Raw genomic sequence first — 20,704 nt, forward strand, 5'->3', positions numbered from 1 at the left:
CATTATTACAGGATGTAAACAGCAGCAAAATCACTCACAACAACGTGTGAGGTTTCTTTCGTGAAGCTTTTAAAGGCAAGCATATTTTGCTGCTGTTGTTGTTGTTGTGGTAAAACAGTTAGGGGTCTGGCTGGGCAGATACAAAACAGATCAAGATGGACAGAAATGATAAAAGATAAATAGAACACTGAAAGTAGACAGGGAGATAGAATGACAGACAGACCGATGAACAGAACAAAGGATAGATAAACACACAGGATGACAAACGGGATTGACAATCAGAACAAAGAATTATCAGACAGTATGACAGAGAGCGACAGATAGGAAAAAAAGACTGACAGACAGAACAAACAGATAGACAAAAAAAGCTGATATAGATAAATAGCCAGACACAACAACAGAAAGAGAAACAGATGGAAAAAAGACTGACAGAATGAGAGAACGACAGACAGATTGCCAGACAGAACAAAGGACTGAGATAGCGACAGACAGATTGACTGACAGAACAAAGGACTGAGATAGCGACAGACAGATTGAAAGACAGAACAAAGGACTGAGATAGCGACAAACAGATTGATAGACAGAACAAAGGACTGAGATAGCGACAGACAGATTGACTGACAGAACAAAGGACTGAGATAGCGACAGACAGATTGACAGACAGAACAAAGGACTGAGATAGCGACAGACAGACTGATAGACAGAACAAAGGACTGAGATAGCGACAGACAGATTGACTGACAGAACAAAGGACTGAGATAGCGACAGACAGATTGGACAGACAGAACAAAGGACTGATATGCGACAGACAGATAGATAGACAGAACAAAGGACTGAGATAGCGACAGACAGATTGACTGACAGAACAAAGGACTGGGAGATAGCGACAGACAGATTGACAGACAGAACAAAGGACTGAGATAGCGACAGACAGACTGATAGACAGAACAAAGGACTGAGATAGCGACAGACAGATTGACTGACAGAACAAAGGACTGAGATAGCGACAGACAGATTGACAGACAGAACAAAGGACTGAGATAGCGACAGACAGATTGACTGACAGAACAAAGGACTGAGATAGCGACAGACAGATTGACTGACAGAACAAAGGACTTGAGATAGCGACAGACAGATTGACAGACAGAACAAAGGACTGAGATAGCGACAGACAGATTGATAGACAGAACAAAGGACTGATTGACAGATGGAACAAAATAAGAGGTGAGATAGACAGAACAACAGAAAGATTAACAGAGCAAAGAATGGACAAAATATGGACAAACAGATAGAAAGATGGATGAATAGAACAGCAAAACAGACAGACAGAATAAGAGATAGAAAATTATAAAGAGATTGATGGACAGAACAAAGTACAGAAACACTTGTAGGCAAACAGCAGACAGATAGATAGACTAAACAACAGTCAGAAAGACAGACAGAAAGAAATTACAGAAAAATAGAACAACTTTTTAGATAATACAATATCTATAGTAAGACGGACAGACAAACAGGCAGTGGAATTTAGACAGATCAAGTCAGATTTTTGTATGAAAGGACAACAGATGCTACAACAAAAAGAGCTAGATATGACAAATAACTACCTTTCAGTAAAGTAAGGCTTCTATAACTTTAACTACCCAAATCCCTCAATCAGGTTTGAATTTTATAGGGTCACCAAGTATATGAGCGCCTGACAAGACCATTCTACATTATTACAGGGAGAAAGTGTTTAGTACAAACCAAGTGTGAGAGAGACAAAGAGCCGGCAGTAAATAATAGATGCCACTGGATTGACTCTGCTCTGGCCAAGGGCGAAACACAAGCTCTGTCTGAGAGATTGACACGGATAACCAGTGTATGTTACAGCGAGCCGCCACCTGCTCCGGAAGTCAAAGACGAGCGCATGACAAATAGAGAGATGAGCCGCCCAGCTACGCCAAACCAATAAGACAGTCGCTTCATTTGGCGCCCACGCAGTCGATTAATCGCCTCCAAACTAATTCGATCTCATCTGCTGCAGGTTAAATGGACGGCGTGTCAATTCAATCAAAACCGGATTTTCCTTTCCGCTTTTGTTCCTCTCGATTCCTGATCATGTGACGCCCCACAAACTTCTGAGAATCATGGGTGAGTCTATCTCGTAATTGTATCTGCAGGTTGGAGCCTTGCAGTTTTCCCTGGCTGTCGAGGCAGGTGACAGATGATAAGCCAAAACCTCCTACATGGAGGTAGGCGAGCGAACACGCACACAAACAAACACTAAGACAAACCCACACACATACTAAAAGAACCGATATCGAACAAAAGGGAGCGACGTGCTCGCAGATAAAGGATCTGGTGGAAGCTTTTGACGAGAAAAGCACACAAACACATCAAGTCGCCACAGCTCAGTGCATGAATCTGCTTGTATCGCCTTTAAGGTTTTTTGAGGGGAAAAGCGTGATTTTAGATGCTGCCCACTTCGCCTTCGCTGTGTGAAGGCGATTGTGAGCTGGCATGCGCTAATCCTGCTGTTGTCTTGCTCAGCCTGGGCTCTCTGATCCTGGCAAAACATCATGCCAGACCTCTGTAGACTCTCACAGCCTCCGGCCTCCATCAACTCATCCAGAGTCTTGTTAGGGCTAAAGCGGGGCATCAATACCGCTCATTCCTGGGGTTTGTTCCACGCGAGGAGATTATTCTTACAATGCATTCTTGCTTTAAGTTATCAGGCTCGACGGTTTTCACCTTGTGGACATTACAAAAGTTACATCATGCGGAGAGAAAGCAACTTGAATTTAAAGTTGCAATCCTAAATAAGCAAATGTAAATAGTCAATATATACATCTAAATACAAATACAAATTTGAATATATCTAAAGTACATATTAGTTTTTAAAGATATGGGCCAATTTATCAGCTTTGGCAATACTGTGGTTCACAAATTCATGATGCATCCGCTTGTACTGATATATTCCGTTTGTATCCATGTATTTAGAAATAAATATATATTCATGGTCATTTATTTATTTAGAACTATAAATTTAGTTAAAAAATTATATTATATAATTAAAATTGCTTTGGATAAATGGGCATATTAAATTAAAAATAAAATGCAAAAAGATTATTCGATTTAATATAAATTTCATGATCAGTACTACAAGAAAATATATAAACAAATAAAACATAAAATTAAATAATATAAAATGTGAATATAGCGTAAAAATAAAATGAATGCAAACATAAAAGGTAATAAAAAGGAAATAATATAAAAACTAAAATAAAAAATATATGAAACAGCAAATAAAATTATATAAATAAATAAATAAATGGAAAAATCAATACATACGTAAATACAATAAAGCAATAACAACAGATAAATAAAACAGAAAATACATAAATTCATTAATTAATCTACAAATTAATTACTTAAATTAATAATTGCTATTCGACATAATAAAAATTATGTTATGTAAATATTCAGTTTATTTCGCAACACTGAGCAGGTAATATTTTAAGTTCAGTTCGGGGCTCAAGATCCACTGATAACTATGTTTTTTCCTGGAAAAAACAAAAACTGAGAACTGGGACACAAAATCTTTTACTGTATTATCACTAGAGAAACAAATGAGAACATTCTTGAATTTTTTTCCCTGTATGGGCAGAAACTCAAGGAGAGCAGTTACAAACATCTTTGCTTCTGTCACTGGCAGCCTTGCCACTCTGCGTTATTGGACACAGTCATGACTCAAACTAAAGTGCACACACATACGCCAAGCTTCAATAAAAACACTCACGCAGGAAATGTGAACATCCTTTTTTTTTCCATGGTAAGACAAACAGTTTCCTGTAAATTTCTTTTACATGGAACATTCGCAAAGCAGGTCTTTTTATCAGCTTCCCCTGAACGTTTATTGTATCTTTTTCTCTTTGTCTCTACAAATCGTGGCGTTTCTCCAAGACAATTCACGAGGTGGGTTAAAAGCTCACGTCTAAACCCACAGATCTCTATTTTGTGATGCAAGACAAACACGTTGTGCCTTGAGGGCACCATAAACGCTCCAAATAAACAAATAAATGAATCACAGCCATTCATTTCTGTGCGCGTTTTGTGTGCAGCAGAAAAGAGCAAAAGAAAAGAAAAAGGGTGCGAGGCACAATGCGAGTGCTAAAATGGTGAATTCTGTCTATTGTTGTTTTTCTGATACAGATGGTGGGTCAGCCTGTCGCTATTAGCAACGACACCAGTGTCAACTCAGACAGGAAGTGTCGATCACACTAGGAAGTGACATGGTCCTGGAGGTTGAGAAGAAAAGAGAAGAACAAAAGGAAGACCGAACAAAGCAAACAACCGACCAGCATTCATTTCCACGCCGCTGCAGACGGATGTAGGGTCAGTAGCTTCTTGTAAAAAGCTAGGTTGATGCTGGTCTACCAGCTCTAACCGGTTTAACCAAGAGGGTCTACCGTGTTAAAACCAGGTACACTAGTTGCTAGTGCGCAGCGTTAAGAAGTAGCATCGCTAAAATGCAGTGCTGCTAGTAGTTTAGCTTTATTACAGTACTGTTTGTAGAATTAAATGGATTTTCAGTAGCGAAGCTCTACTTTCGATCAAGTAGTGCAGTAACATCAACAAAAACTAATTTTTCCAATGTTAAGGATTGCTGATCTAGGATCAGTAAGTCAATAAAGTTCGGCGTAGCTTGGAGCATCTCAGTTTGTTCTGCGGTCTGAAGGTAAATAAAGAACCGTTGACTGAATAAATAAAGCGCTTTTCTTCACTCGAGAAACGCTATATTCCTAAACACTAATGTAACGTTTTATGCAAAGAGCTGAAACACTCTTTTTATATATGATATCATGGACAAATAATATCATGTAAAATATGTGCTCACATAGCGACATAAAACTGTTTTCATGAAAACGTAAATGCGCTGCGCACGCATTTCCTCTGATGTGGTGGGAAAAACATTAAGCTGGTCAAAACTGATTTGACCGTATTTTTTTCTAATGAAATGTTAACAATATAATAACACAGGCAACCAAGGGTGGCGCAAGACCAAAACAGGTTGTTATCATTATTATTATTATTATTATTATTATTAAAATTGCTAAAGGCACATCTCTAATGTTTATGAGCAGTGCTTACAAACCTGCAGGAAGCTTGAAAACCAATTTTTTTATCTTCTCTAAATATATAGTTCGGTATAGATGCATTTCTCTATTAAAGGCATGGGTTCAGTGCAGCTCTTTAAACTTTAGAGCTGTGTGTGCACTTTGTTCGACACAGCAACAGAGCCAGCCATTGAAATGAATGGGTTTACAGTGCAGCACGTTTTTATTTTATTAATGTTTTATGGGGATGCTTTGGTTTTTCTTGGAGGTGCTGAAGCACCTGCTAGGCCCTCTCTGGTGCCACCACTGCAGGAAACGATGCAAATAAAATGCAGCCTAACCGTAAAGCCTCTATACATTTATATTGTAACACTACAATAAGATTTCATTAATGTATTAATATAGTAATTGGTGAACATTAGATAATATATTATTACAGTATTTATTCATTTTAGTTCATGTTAGTTAATGTTAATTAACGAAAAATACCATTGTTCATTGCTAGTTCACATTTGTTCACAGTGCATTAAGTAACCTTGACCTTTTTTTTATTTTAATAATGCATTAGTAAATGTTACAATTAACATGAAGATGAATAAATTATGCAGAAGTGTTGTTCATTTTTAGTCCAAGCGTTAATCACACTAGCCAACTAATGCTAACTATTGAACCTTTTTGTTAAGTGCTACCTTTTGTATAAATTTATACAATAAAGCCTCAATACCAAGTAGCTTTAGGAGGTTTCTGTCGACTGCAAAAAAAAAAAAAAATGTATTGCCTATGTAACAATACGCATAAATCCGATCCTGTATATGATACCGATTTTTGCTGGAACAGTTGTTGAATAAGCATTTAACCTGAGCACTTATGCTTTCCTAACTGCTTGACTGACGCTTTTATTGATCACCGAGAGAGCATTGACTTGGTATGATGTTGTATCAATATAAAAATATTGTTTTTATAATAGCTTAGATGTAGTAAACTACTTTGCCGTGTTACTTTTCAAGCTTAGCTTGCCATTTTTCCCTGTCTGTACCTTTAGTGTAGTGAAGCTTAATTTAATGAGTAACTGTTAGCAGGGCCGGCCCAAGTCTTTATGGGGCCCTAAGCAGAATTTTTATGTGGGGAGCCCCTCAGTGCCGCAATGTGACTGGTTATTGTCAAAGTTGTAATTTTACTACAACTTATATGTTTTTATAATAAATTTTAAACAGCAGAGAGCATCTGTAAACAACTCTTAGTCTATATCTGGCTAAATGAGGCATAATGATATTGGAATATAGACAGTTTTATCGGGTGCATGCACCTGGCCCAGAGTTAACATCTACTCTGCGTTCGCTTATCGGTCTGGTTAGTGCTAATTATGAGTAATGAAGTTGGTCTGAGGTTTGTGGGCTGTGGATAATGCACATAATGCACGCTTAAAAATCGAATCGAGGCGTGTGTATTTACATCACTGTATTTCTGAAGGAAAATATTGTTTTCATTTCATCCTGCATGTAAGGCTGCGTTTCGTATTTCTAAATTATATATCCAGGAAAGTGACTTTCAGAACAAAGCAGACAAAAACTTTAATCAAGTAAAATGTTATATTATATTAAAATGTCTATTTGCCGAACTTCGCTAAAACAAAAAGACACCCTACCTGGGCTACGCAAATGAACTGAGGTCTGATCTGATCGGGGCCGCGTTTCGCAAAAGCAATTATGTTTGCACGTTCTGACACTGCCAATAGAGTTCAATGGAAATAACAAGAACGACCACAGTTAGCTAACAGATAATAAATAACAGAATGAATTCAAAACGCGACAGTTAAACAATAGGTGAATTCATTCATAAATGAATGAGTGAACTATATAGAACAACAGATGTCAATATAACTAAAGATAATTAGAAAAAATGAATGATAAATAGGTAGAACAAAAAGTGCAACGATGGATGGATGGATGGATGGATGGATGGATGGATTAACCAAGGTTAAAAAGTACAGCAGCTCTAATTTACACATCTGAAAGAACCAATCAGAATATGAACCATTCTGTCATTTGGAACATATACAGTGGCATGCAGAAGCTGGATACTGAAGCCGAGGTTTCTGCCATCTGGGACGAGACTCTTTCTGCAGGCGCATTCAGACTAGTCACTCCAGCACACCATATGGTCCGACACACAACACCGGGATATTCCATTCCCGGACCAGAGGAACGGATGAATATTTAAGATGCTTGCGCACATAATTGGCGTCTTAGTCAAAAAATTTGATTTGAGTGGATTGAAACATAACAGCTCGCATCCCACCTCATTACTGGACTTTTCAGGATGTGAACATGCAGGTGCGCCCTGTATCTGTCTGACTCGTGTTTTTCGCAGTGTTTATGTTCTCTTTCACTGACATGAAAAGATGCAATTAAGCAGGAGACGGGCAGAGAGGCGGTCGACACATTAACACTGCGCTAGTGCACGGATGCCACACCCACAGACACAAACTGAAGTGGTTTTCACACATCCTGCCTGCAAGTGATCTCAATGGCCACTGATTGCCTTTAATGTAGCAGGATGCTGCCAGCGTGCGAATGAAGAAAAGGGAGTTTGTTTTCGCGAGAGTGTCAATATGTCCGTTTATTTCACTTTTTTTCTTCCTTTTCTTCCTTATGATGCTCAGAGACCTGCCTCTACCCCGCTGAGTTAAAAAGGTGTTTTTTCCCCTACATCCAGTTCGAGAGATTTCACACGGTATATATTTCTGAAATAACAAGCTGATGTGGTGTAAAAATAGAAGGCACGACTCAATGAAGCTTACGGGATCAAATTGCATTCGTTTTTTATACATGAAATAGTATGCGATATTAGAATGCATCTCAAATTATAGGTTATTAAAAATAATATGCCAGAATGCAGAATTGTGCAGGACGGAGAATGCAATATAGAGAATGCAAACTGAGAAATATAAATATAGATGGTATGCTTACAAGTAAAATGTAAGATTAGAATTACTGCAAGGACTGAAAATAGTATGCCAATACTATCCAGTCGATTTCAAAGGTGTGCAGCATAATAAGAATTAATGCAAGAATTGAAAATTGTCAAAGCGCACTATTTTGCAAGTCTGCATACTGGCTAAATTGACCCGAGAATGCGCTCATAACATGCGCCTTGCAAGTATGAGTTTGAGTAAGAGAGTAAGTGGCTCTACATAATTCAATTACAAAATAAATGTAACTGTAATCCATTACAGTTACTGAGACTCTGATTTTACTCATACCGTTGCCAGATTGACAACTCCAACAGGAATATGCGACATAACGATGAATAAAATCTGCATTTGCCAAATAAGCACCAAAGCTCAGTGCATCTGGCATATAGACCACTAAACCACCACTCTAATCCCTAATCCCAAGTGAAAATAAAATATTGATTTCAGTTAACAAGCACCATTCAGTAATTTGCTTTTTATAGATCCTAGAAAGAACATCAAGGACAAAATGTAGCGTCAGACATCTTCCCAAATGCAACCTATAAGTGATTGACTACACCTTTCCCTTCATTCAAATGGGCAATCCAGCACCTAATTGAGCTTGGCAATACCCGCTTGGCTGCTGGAGGGAACTGACTTGTCTCCCAAGAGGACTGAACGTAAACATCTCGAAGCCGAAGCTGTAGCTTTGAAAATGAGGTGACAGAGAGCTTACATTGCGGGGGCTGGGCAACAGCAATTTCAAACATTTCCTGCTTTTAATTTGCGCTCTCAGGCGCCATGACACACTTTTGACAGGCGACAACGAAATATTTAACTTGCTCTTCTGTGCATCAAGGTCCCTTTGGCTTCTCCTGTGGAATCAAAAACGACTAGAAAGCACCGCGAGTAAGACATGTTGACGCCGAGAAGTCAGTACAAATGACATGTGTGTGCTTTTGTGCGTTAGCGATCAATAAAAAGCGCGAATGAAGACGCCACAAAATTCGCAGGTTTCGTCGGAACCGCTGTGGGAGATAACTACCGATAACAAATAGCAGATATAAATGACCCAGCTCTGGCTGTTTCTGACTGGGAACTGTAAAGATGCCTCAGTTAATCAAAGTTCCTAGACTGTCAGCTTTGAATCACATCTAGGAAGCGCGCTCAGAAACTGTGGCTTTGAACTCAGGGCCACGCTTTCGGAGCGCACATGAAAACCTGAAAAAAAACCTTTGTACAACAGGAAACTCATGTTATGTCGCCAAATTCGGCAGATGCGAGACAGAAATTGACAAAACGCCACTGCAGCAGACACTCAGGCAAAGATTACGACATATGTTACGTGAGAGATTGAGCTCTGGCAGCATCGTCCTATTGATACGACCCAAGTTTCTGGATGCTTTCGTGATCTTACCGTAATTAAAGGCACCTTTTATACCAAGTTTGCATTTGTGGAAAGAGAAAATGCGTCAACTTTAGGAACCAGAATTTAGTATTTAAAAATCTCTTACTTTACAGTAAAATGCTGGGTTTATTCATACAGATTTTTAAACTTAATTTCTGTAAAATATAAATAAATAAAAAACAGACTTGACTATTTATGAATAGCTTTACCGAAAAAGAAGAAAAAGAAAAACTGCAACTGGTTTGAAACAATGTTTTTATGAAAAAATTGTGTTTTTAAGCCAACGTTGTTTTTGTTTTTTTTTAATTGTTTAAAAGCCAAACATTTTATGATTATGATGCATACCTCTATAACGATGGAACTTATGACAATAGTTGATTTCAAGTAATGAAATGCAAGTCATGACTTACAAAATGGCTCGTGAGACATGTAGCAATTGGGACAATCATGACCAAATTGTTTTTTGTTTACTAATATGCATTTCTAAGAACTTCATTTGGAAATTGAAAGGCGATTTTCAAGCTCTGAAATGACAAAAATGATAAAAGAAGAAGAAGAAAAACTTGAAATTGACATTCTAATAAAATACTGAAATGTAAGCGATTGTCCTTAAGAAAATTGTTCCTCAGACCCAGTGTTTTGTTCTTTTGACTCAAATCTTTCTAATGAATCACTGTGATAATGTATTAATGAATCAGACTCTCACTGAAGGGTACGTTTTCGGCAAATTTCAGTTTGTTCCTCTCAAAAGAATATAATACCATAAGAACCATTTCGATGACGGCTTTAAAGTCTTTTTGTCTTCTTCAGACTTCCTCCACGTTCATTATACGGTAAAACAGCGCGCTTTTTGGGTTCCACTGCAAAAAGAAAGGGTACAAGTTTGCGACGGTGTGCAAATGATGTTGACAAACTATTCTCATAAGTATAATCGGGTATAATTTCATGCACACTCATTGTTTGTGTTTATCAAATGTGGGGAGCCACCAACTGTGATTGAGCCACAATAGTGCCAATGCCAGCTTTGTCTTGCTGGTGCATTGAATCCCGCAAACTGGCAGGAACAATGGAGCATGTAGGTGTGTGTGAGTGTTTATACAAGCAGGGCTCTCCGAACAGGTGTCAGAACAGCTTTTATCCATTCAAGCCCGCTCCACTTCTCCGGATCCTTCATGAAAAGACGACTCCGTCATCCCCCAGCTATTAACTGGGAAGATATGGCAGGTCCACTGCGTGTCCCCCCTAAAAATCCACACGAAACTAATCAGAAATCACACCAAAGCACAAAGGAATTCCTCTGACCTCCGACACGCACTGACAGATGGGGAGGACAGAGTCCAACCACCCCAAAATGATATTTCGCACGCCCCGCCTCTCTACACCGAGTCGCTGTCTTTCATGCTGAAGAGCTGCGGCACGCGACAGCTTTGAATTGTTTTCCGTGATTTTTGACACGTCTGGTGAACATTTGACATCAAAAGAAGCTGACCAGAAATTGAATTAAGCGGTTTCGATATTTACAAGCAAGAAGAATCACGCAGAAAATAACAAAGCCTTAACCGGATCTTATTCTGACACCGTGTTGCTGACATACCAAAATATAAAATGATGCATTATATATATTTATCGAGCCCTACCGTGGTAAGCGCGCATTCAATTTTCTCTCAACGACATGCGTTCGGGGAGAAAAAGAGCTGGCAGCGAAAGACAAACAATCCAAGAGAAACAAAGTGACAGATTTGAAGGGAAGAAAGGTAACAGAAAGAGAGAAAGGGAGATAAGAAGACAGTTTATATAACTGTGTGTGAAGGAAAAAAACTAACCAAAGTTAAGTCATTATTACCTAAAAATCATTCATAAGAAAAGCACCAATGCTCAAATGATGAACTAATTGTTCTTTTGAGTCAAATCGTTCTAACAAATAGTTCAAAAAATCGTTCAAAAGGTAATTAAACATAACAAACTGTGTAAAATGCACTATGTATTATTTTCCCCCCTCTTTTTCATCAAGCTTTTTTTATAATTGCCTTATCTTTTAAAGCTAACAAACTACATAAAAAAAACAACAACAACTGTCAAGTTCCCTAACAGTGTATGTTCTTAATATAATAAGGAAAGTCAGAATCACCAATGCGTATGCAAATGTCCGTCAAAATATAACAATCAGTTTTTCAATTGGATCGGTGTTTTATTCTTTATAGAATAGAGTGTTTACTCCATCCCAAAATGAAAGTCCTTTATCCCCATATCATTGATCGTCCTCACAACACAATTTAAGATATTTTTTGTCTGTCCCATTGACTGCCAAGTAATAAAAACCGTCAAGGTCTAGAAAAGTATAAAAGGCACTGTCAGAATAGCCCATCTTCTGTCAGTGGTTAAAGCATATTTTTATGAAGCGACAAGAATACTTTTTATACAGAAATAAAAACAATACAGATCTGTATAGTCACTGTAGTTCAATTTTTGGAGAATATTGCTGCACGCCCTTCTGTGTCTCATTGCTTCATAATGTTACAGTTGAACCACTGATGACAAATGGCCTTTTCTGACAATGTCTTCATACTTTTCTGGACCTTGACAGTGTTCATTACTCTGCAGTCAATGGGACAGTCACAAGCTTCTCTGGTTTCATCCAAAATATCTTACATTTTGTTTCAAAGACAAACATAGCTTTTACGGGTTTGGAACAACATGGGCGTAAGTGATTAGTGACAACATTTTTAATTTGGGGTGGAGTAACCCTTTTAAGGATATCAATATCAATGAGAGAAGAACAGATTTATATGCACATGTGTTAAGTATTATATATGTTACTGGTCTTTGACAGACAGCATGTTGAAGGAAATGTGTTTCTATTACATGCTACAGTATATTCTGCATGTTATTTTTTGACAGACATCCATGATGTGATTTTCAAATAAAGTGGATCTGAAAACAAAGGTAAGGTAATAATTATTTATTTCTTAGCCAGCGAGTATCCGGTGAAGTGACTGATGTGTTTTTTAAAGTTTTTAGCTCTAATATTTCAGCCGGCCTAAGTTTTTGACGAACATGATAACATGCGTGAGGGGTGAACTATTTCTGATTTCTGGGTAATTATAAATTGTGCTGGAAACATTTCAAACAGCAATTCAGCTGTCGCAAATTTGTTGACTGTTGAAAAACACGTTTTAACAAGAAAGGGTTTTTTTTTTTTTTGTCTCTGTAACAAAAAAGCGTTCAATCCATGATGCAGATGCTGCTATATGCAACAGTGAAAATTAGTTCGACGACTCGAAGATCCTGTTAACATCTCACTGGAAGAAAAGATTTTGGTAAATAACGACTTGAACGCATCGAGCGAACAGTCAAACATTTTACATTAAAAAGAAGCTGACCAGAAATTGAATTGCAATTTTGACAAGCAAGATGATTCAGGGGGAAAATAACAAAGTCTAACTGGATCTTATTTTGACACCATGCTGCTGACATACCAAAATATAAAAACAATGCATTATATATATTTATCGAGCACTACCGCGGCAAGCTCTTGATTCAATTTTCTCCGGCATGCGGTCGGAGAGAAAAACAGCTGGCAGGGGAAAGACAAACAATCCAAGAGAAACAAAGTGATGGATTTGAGGGAAAAAAGGGTTCCATAAAAAGACAAGAGAACAAGAGACAGAAACACTTTAAGACGTCTGAACAAAGACAAACATGACAAAGGAATCCAGATGATAAAATAGAAAGTTTAACTCTCAAACAGCTGTATTAAGTAGCTGGCGCGGTCTGTTTGTGTTTGTGCTCATTGAAATAATCATCACACTTTGAGCTCTTAATGGGTCATGAAGCTGTAGAAGTCCAAAGTGTTAAAGGGGGTTTTCAAATGAAAATGAAAGGCGGGAAAGAAGACAAGGAAAAATAACCCACAAAGAACAGAAATCGCTCAAAAGTGTAAGGGTCACACCAATATTCCTTTGTCTCAGCTCAGACATAATGGACCCCGGTGCCATATTGATTCAGAAACATCGACTTTTTGCGAAAAAGAGAGCAGCGGCGTGAGCTCCATTTGCAGCTTTTTTATTTACTTATCTCCAGCGGTTTGATGTAAACCCAATAAGAGCGCCCAACAAAGCAACGCCATTTTCGAGACGCACGGCTAACCGCCACGAGCTTGACGACTACTGTCAGAATAAATGGCATGTCTTGGGTATTTCCCAGCATCATTCTGTATTCGCAATCAAGCACAATTCATTGTTCGCTTAGGATGGTTCTACCCAAAAATGTCAAATCTGGCATGATTTACTCACATTCATGTTGTTTCAAACTTCTTATTCTCTTGTTACTTCTTCTGCTGGACACCAAAGAAGATATTTAGGAGATTGTTCGTGCTGCTCTTTCCTCCTATAAAGCCAAATGTATTATATTTGATAAGCAAAAATGTCAACTTTATGTATTACACATTTTAACATTATGAAAAGCGCATTTAGCTTGGATCAGTTTAGTTAATATGACTATCCATACGTGAATCTAAATCGTGTTAGAACAAAATCTCATAAAGCTATATAGGTAAATCGCTTTCAAATGAAGGCCTGTTCACACCTAGAGCATGATAATGATAAAGATAACTAGATTTGTGTGGGCTTTAAGACTTATTACTGGGAAATATAAGTGCATAAATGATATTTATATGCATTTTATGTGAGTAGTCACCTGTTATAATCTCATTGATTTGCATTATAAGCTGTCAAAATTTCATAGTACTTTTGACCTTATAAATCAGCAACTGGACCAAAATTGCATTGTTTATGATTATGAGCTCCATAAGAGCCTGACATCTTTACAAAAGAAATAAATGTATTGTTTTTCTGGTTATTGTTCCATACGGGTTTTACGGGTTCGATTTAGTGCTTCTCATATGTGCGCATTTATTCATACACATATCAAGTTTTCTTGGTCATTTCATTTTCATTCATTTCATCGGTAAGAGCGACAAGAATATCTTCTTCAAACACTCTCCTTTGTGCTCCCTGTATAAAGAGAGCCATCGGTTCTGAACTAATGAAATGTGATTTTTAGGTGAGCTTATCTGTACTGAGGCCGCTGATAGCCAGACATCTTTTGACCTTTGCATCGCAACTAAGTCACTGGAAATCCAGGGCACTATTTCTGGCTTCGTGAGAGAATCTGACTGCTGGCTTTTGTTCAAGGGCACAATTTAACCAGCCCTTCTGTGTCCCAGAATCTTTCTGTGCTGGAGTGTCAATAAGAGTTTTTCCCTCAGTATGTTTTTTTTTGCCATTATGGCCAAGAAATCCAAGTAATTGGATTTAAATAGTTCAAAAGAGTCTCAAAATAATTAGAGACAAGAATCCCAGTCTCCATGTATTTATCAGTACTGCCTGCTATCAAAGATGAGATGGGGGTGATGGGAGAGGAATAGAGAGAGGTATGAGGCTTTAAAAGAGCCCAACAAGTTAATACAAATGTCTACTGGGAAGAAAACAACTATTGCGACTTTAGCATCTACAAACTTGTCCTAGTTACATTGCTTGTGATTGATCTTCCGGTAGGTGTATAAATTCAATATTCTCTGAAACTCAATATGTGAAAGATATCGGCTGATGGAAATATGCAAGAAAAAAAACAGCTAAAATAAAGCATCATAAGGATATATATTATTATTATTATTTTATGCATACATATAATAAAGAAAAAAAACAAAAACATCAATAAATATAAGACTTATAAGGTAGCAAATAAAAATAAATATACAAATACATGTGAATATAAAAATAAGTATAAAAGCAAATATGAAATAAATGAGAAAGTTAATATTAAAATAAATGGAAAACCTAATAAGAGCAACAATAAATTCATAAATACCACAAAAAAATAAATTATTAATGTATATAAAAGCAAATATGATTACAAAATGTGTATTAAATATTAATATTTTAAATTCAAAATATAGTTTAATGGCCTCTTCTAAATAAATGATAAAAGTAAATAAACAAATAAAACATTTCAAAACTAAATAATATAAAAATGTAAATATAAAATTACACATAGTTGTAAAACTATAAAGTAATAAAATGAACATAAAACACAAATATAAAACAAAAAGCATACATTTTGAATATATAAATATATAAAATAAAATATGAAATGCATTTATAAAGCAAATAAATAAACCTATAAAAAAGGAAAAAAATAACAAGAGAAACCAAATATTATAAAAAAGTAATAAATGCATAAATAAAATGAAGAAATAAGAAAATATTCATACATATAAAATATACACATAAGCTAATAAAAATAAATACATAAATGCAAACATTAAAAGTAGTAAAATTTAATATAAAATAAATATAAAATGGAAAGTGGATCTTAATAAATGCATAAAAACTTTAAATATAAAATAAATATAAATCAAATAAAATATATATAAAAAGCAAATATACATGTTGAAATATATAAAAATACTCATAAAAAGCAAATAAAACTCTATAACTAAATGGAAAAAGCTATACATGCATAAATATAATAAAGAAAAAACATCAAAAAATAAAAGAATTATAAGTTAGCAAATAAAAATAATATACAAATAAATGTAAATATAAAAATAAAGTATAAAGTAAATATGAAATAAATGAGAAAATAAATATTAAAAAAAATACCAAGATGTATAAAGAGGAAAATAAAATGTAAATGCATAAATACTACAAAAAAGATATTATGAATGCATATAAGTGCAACATTAATTACAAATATGTATTAAGTATGTAAATACACATATTAATTAAAAAGTCTAACCTAAATAATAGTAATAAAATCTGTAAATATAAAATCTAAATATATGTAAATAAATAAATATATATATATATATATATATATATATATATATATATATAAAATAAAAAAATAAAAATAAGTATAATAATTTATGTTTGAGTTCATTTTCTGGCTATGGATATAATCACAGAGTGCAAGTGCATATCGTGTTGACTTTTCCTTAACATCTGTTAGACCCATTGTGGTTTCGAAGCCAAGGGAACAGAAGCTGACGGTCTTTAGACCACATTTTTTAAAAGCATTAAAACAACGGGGTCTGTCTGACTCTGTCACACCATCTGTGGGGACTGGCATCTCTCCAGTATTCTCCCGTGTAATCCAGACGGTCATGAGGAACAGAACAGAAACAACAGTTTTTCGAGCGAAAGTAGCAAATAAATTTTTGCGATGGACATCTCAGGGGCTTCTGATCTCATTTGCTCGATACAAAAATGGTAATAGAAATAAATTGGTAAACATGAAAACAGTTGCTCTAATATTAAACGTGACAAAGCGAGGTTTCTCCGCGAATCTGGGAATGCCGCGATGTCACCTTATTCGAGCTTCCAAATCTTTCTAACAAATGTGCAGAGTCTGTTTTATTTGAGCGGGAATAAACTGCAAAGCGCCGTGTCCCCGTTTAAAGTCTCTCTCTGCCGAATCCCCGCCTGCCAGTTTTCAAGCCGATGAATGTTAAAGACGCCCCTCTATTATTTTTTATGCGTTTCTTTACTTTGGTTAAGAGTGATTTGATAAATACTTAGATGACCTGAAAAGCTCCCAGACCCGCCGTGAAAGTTTTTAATTTGACTTCATATGCGAAGTGAAACGGGATTTAGAGGGCGTAAGAGGGAAGCAAGAAGTTTTGGTTTCTAGTGATAGCTAAAGCAAAAGAAAAGAAGAGAAACACTTCATCTTTTTATGCCATCGTGATTTAAAACAACAAAGAAGAGGAGTATCAGTGAATACAATGGTACTGTAGTGCAATCTAAATATTATTAGACAAGTGAACGCCTGGCGTGTCTGAATTCGCATTTTGAACTCAATATGAAAATGTAATAAGTTGGAATGCACTCAACATTAACTAATGGAATATATTTTCTCGCTTTGTATTTTTTTATACGGCACGAGATTAACATCAAAACGGTACGATGTTAATCTATATTATTATAAATGGATCGCGACGTTTGAAAAGGAAATATCAAAGAAATGCTGAATGTAGGAGATGGATCGGAAATTCAGCTACCATTCCGACTTTTTCATTTATATTTTGTGTAAAGAGAAAAATTCTGAGCTTGGTGAATATACAGCTGATGTATTGAAAGTAAATACAAACTGACATTTATTACAGAATTTATTCATCTAATGTTAGTTAATGAGAATACAGCCGCCCTCTGTTCGGCCGGGAGGCATTAACAAGACAGCTGCTGAAGTAGCTTGAAATAAATACCGTACTCATTATTAATATTAAACTAACATGAATCCACTGTTCATTCTTAGTTCATATGAACTAATGTGCTCATTAACGCTAACTAATAAACCGCATTGTGAAGTTTCACCATATTCACATAAGTTCTGTGCATTTATTTTATGTTGTGTGGTTATTTATTGGCTTTAAATGCTTGTCTTTAAAATCACAAAGCACTAAAGTTTGACAAAATTATTTTTATATTTATTAATTTGAAATGACAACAATCATTACAAAGCATTTTGGGTTTAATAATTCATTAAATAACAAAGTATTAATGAGCAAGCACAGAAACTATCAGATTCATCTGTAACTTCAAAAACTGAAAAACTGCAATCCTGTGAAACTACAGGAATAATCCGCAAACTGATTTTTGCCTAACCGTTAATTTCACATAACCGTAAAACCTAAAACTGTGTTAACATTTTGGTCAACCATAGCTGCCAAGCTTCTTTTACTCAGCAATTGTATGCAAAAGTGCAGTCTGATTGTTTATATTAGTGCTGCTTTGTGTTCAGATTAATCGTGATCAAAAATAAAAGGTTTTGTTACATAATATGTTTATGTACTTTTTTATATAAATACACACATAGTGTATTTTAAAATATTTACATGCATATATATATATGTTGATATATAAACATATATATGCATGTGTTTGCCTGCAGACATGTACATAATAAAGAATACTCTCTAATATCATTAAACACTGAAGTCTTTTACCCAAATATCACGCAACAGGATTTGTGGTTCATTTAATTAGCTCATTATAAAGTAGCGCGCGCACACACGGCATTTATGCGCTACATTGATCAAAGATACAGTGTATTGATGAGGAAGGGGTTTCAAGTATGATGTTCTTTTTGGTCTTATAACACTTCAAGCTGCCCGATCCTAAAGCATGGGACTTTCTGAAGGTAATAGTCTTTAATCCCATTGTGTGTTTAATTAACTTCTAGCATCTTCATGAGGAATTACACTGTATTTCAGATTAGAAACCTGACGTGATGATTTGTTCGTCATATGACATCTGCAGCGTCATCTACCTGGTGGCTGAGTTATGTGTCTACAGCTGCTGATCTGACGCTTGACCCCATTAAGGTCTGGTCGGTAAATTGGGTCGCGCCGGAAAACGCTATTTGTTGGAAGCTGCATTCTTTGTGTTATGTTTTACCGATCATATTACAATATTAGCAAATTTACAGGTCTATGGTCTATTGTCAGGCCAGGCAAAAGCTTTCACCATCGAATTTCATTTGTGGAAATCTTTCACTCCAGTAAAATTCTGACTCCTGTGTAAATTATGTAAATATTTTTACATAATATACTACATATATATATTTTTTTTTCAAAGTCAGAATATATATATATATAATATATATATATATATATTATTAAAGTGATGAATATTAATTAATATTATTATATTTTAATTATATTAAATATATAATTAACAAACAAATACAACTATTACACTGTAAATTTATCTCTAATACGATTAAAATATGTAGTATTATTGAAATATTATATATATATATATATATATATATATATTTTTTTTTTTTTTTTTTTTTTTTTATATTATTATGGAATTATATAAAAATTATATTATTACACTATTTCCTCCCTACAAAACAAAACAAAAAATGCTATATGTTATTTCCATTGTTTGCCATGCTATTCTTCCTGTCTAATAGGCAAATTTAGCTCAAAAATGATACAATGTATGCTGCCAGAATTCATGCTAGCTGTCAACATCTTCTAATTACCACTCTGCTTTATGAAAGTACCAAGAAGGGAATTTAATCTAGAAAAACCTTGTGAAGCCAAAGACAGATTGTGACAGCCTTGTTCATAACATGATGCACGGCTCCTCCTGCTTCACCTATCTGTCTGGATTTTTCTTCCTCCTGCTGAGACCCATATGAGTGCACTTGATGCTGAGCAGAAGTCTGATGAATGGCAACACCGCGAGGGATCGCTTTATTTCCACTGCCACCCACCACCTCCATTTCTCAATTCTTAATTTATTATTTCTCTGAACATAACAAAACCGATACAGTAGAAAGTGAAGACAGAAATCTGGAGAAATTCTGTGAAGAGACATGGAAGAGGAATATTATTAGTATTAGTCTTTATCTATGGATCACTTTTAGTTATCGCTTATTAATGCATTCAAACTCGCATTCGAGCTCATGCTAACCTTGGACTGAATACGTAAGAGCTGTACAAAGCACAAAAAGCCTGCTGCAAAATGCCTTCGATTTAGTTTGCTCGAGGCCATATATTTGAAGTTAACTGAATTTTTTCAATCTGAAACAATGCAGTGTATTTATAAGACCATATATATCAGTACAGGTTTCCTGATTCAGTGCTGATTCATTTGTATGTTCTTTTATATATTAAATAAACGTGTAGCGATTTTTGGTTAGTAAAGCTGTGAAATATACAGTGACACTCGCGTTAGGCCATGATTCAATGAGTGACTAATCTTTAATTGATTCAATATGAGAATTGATTTTTGGAGAGTCATTTGTTTCAGAAAAAAAGTAAACACTGTTTAAAGTTGAAGTGTTTTGTATTTTTTTAAAAGAACTGATCCATAGTCATTCATCTGTTTGCAATCGATTTCACTGTTCGCACTGAATGTTTTTCATCTTTTTTAATGATTAATTATAAGAATCGGATTCATGAGAGCTATTTGTTTTGTGAACTAGGGCTATGGTGTTTGTACCCACATTGTTTTGGCTTTGGTTTACTAAAAACGGGGAATAAACACGTGAAGAGTCATTTTGTTTGTAAACTGGGGACTTCGCTGTTTGTTACTTATTTTATCATATGCTTAATATGTATTATCGCTGTTAATCAATGATTCATTTGTTAATCTAATCAAACTTGTCATACACTGTCTGTTTTTCTACCAAAAGAACCTGTTCGTAAGAGTCGTTTCCAAATCAGAAAAC

The sequence above is a fragment of the Puntigrus tetrazona genome, chromosome 22, assembly GCF_018831695.1.
Source record: "Puntigrus tetrazona isolate hp1 chromosome 22, ASM1883169v1, whole genome shotgun sequence".
Classification (NCBI taxonomy): domain Eukaryota; kingdom Metazoa; phylum Chordata; class Actinopteri; order Cypriniformes; family Cyprinidae; genus Puntigrus; species Puntigrus tetrazona.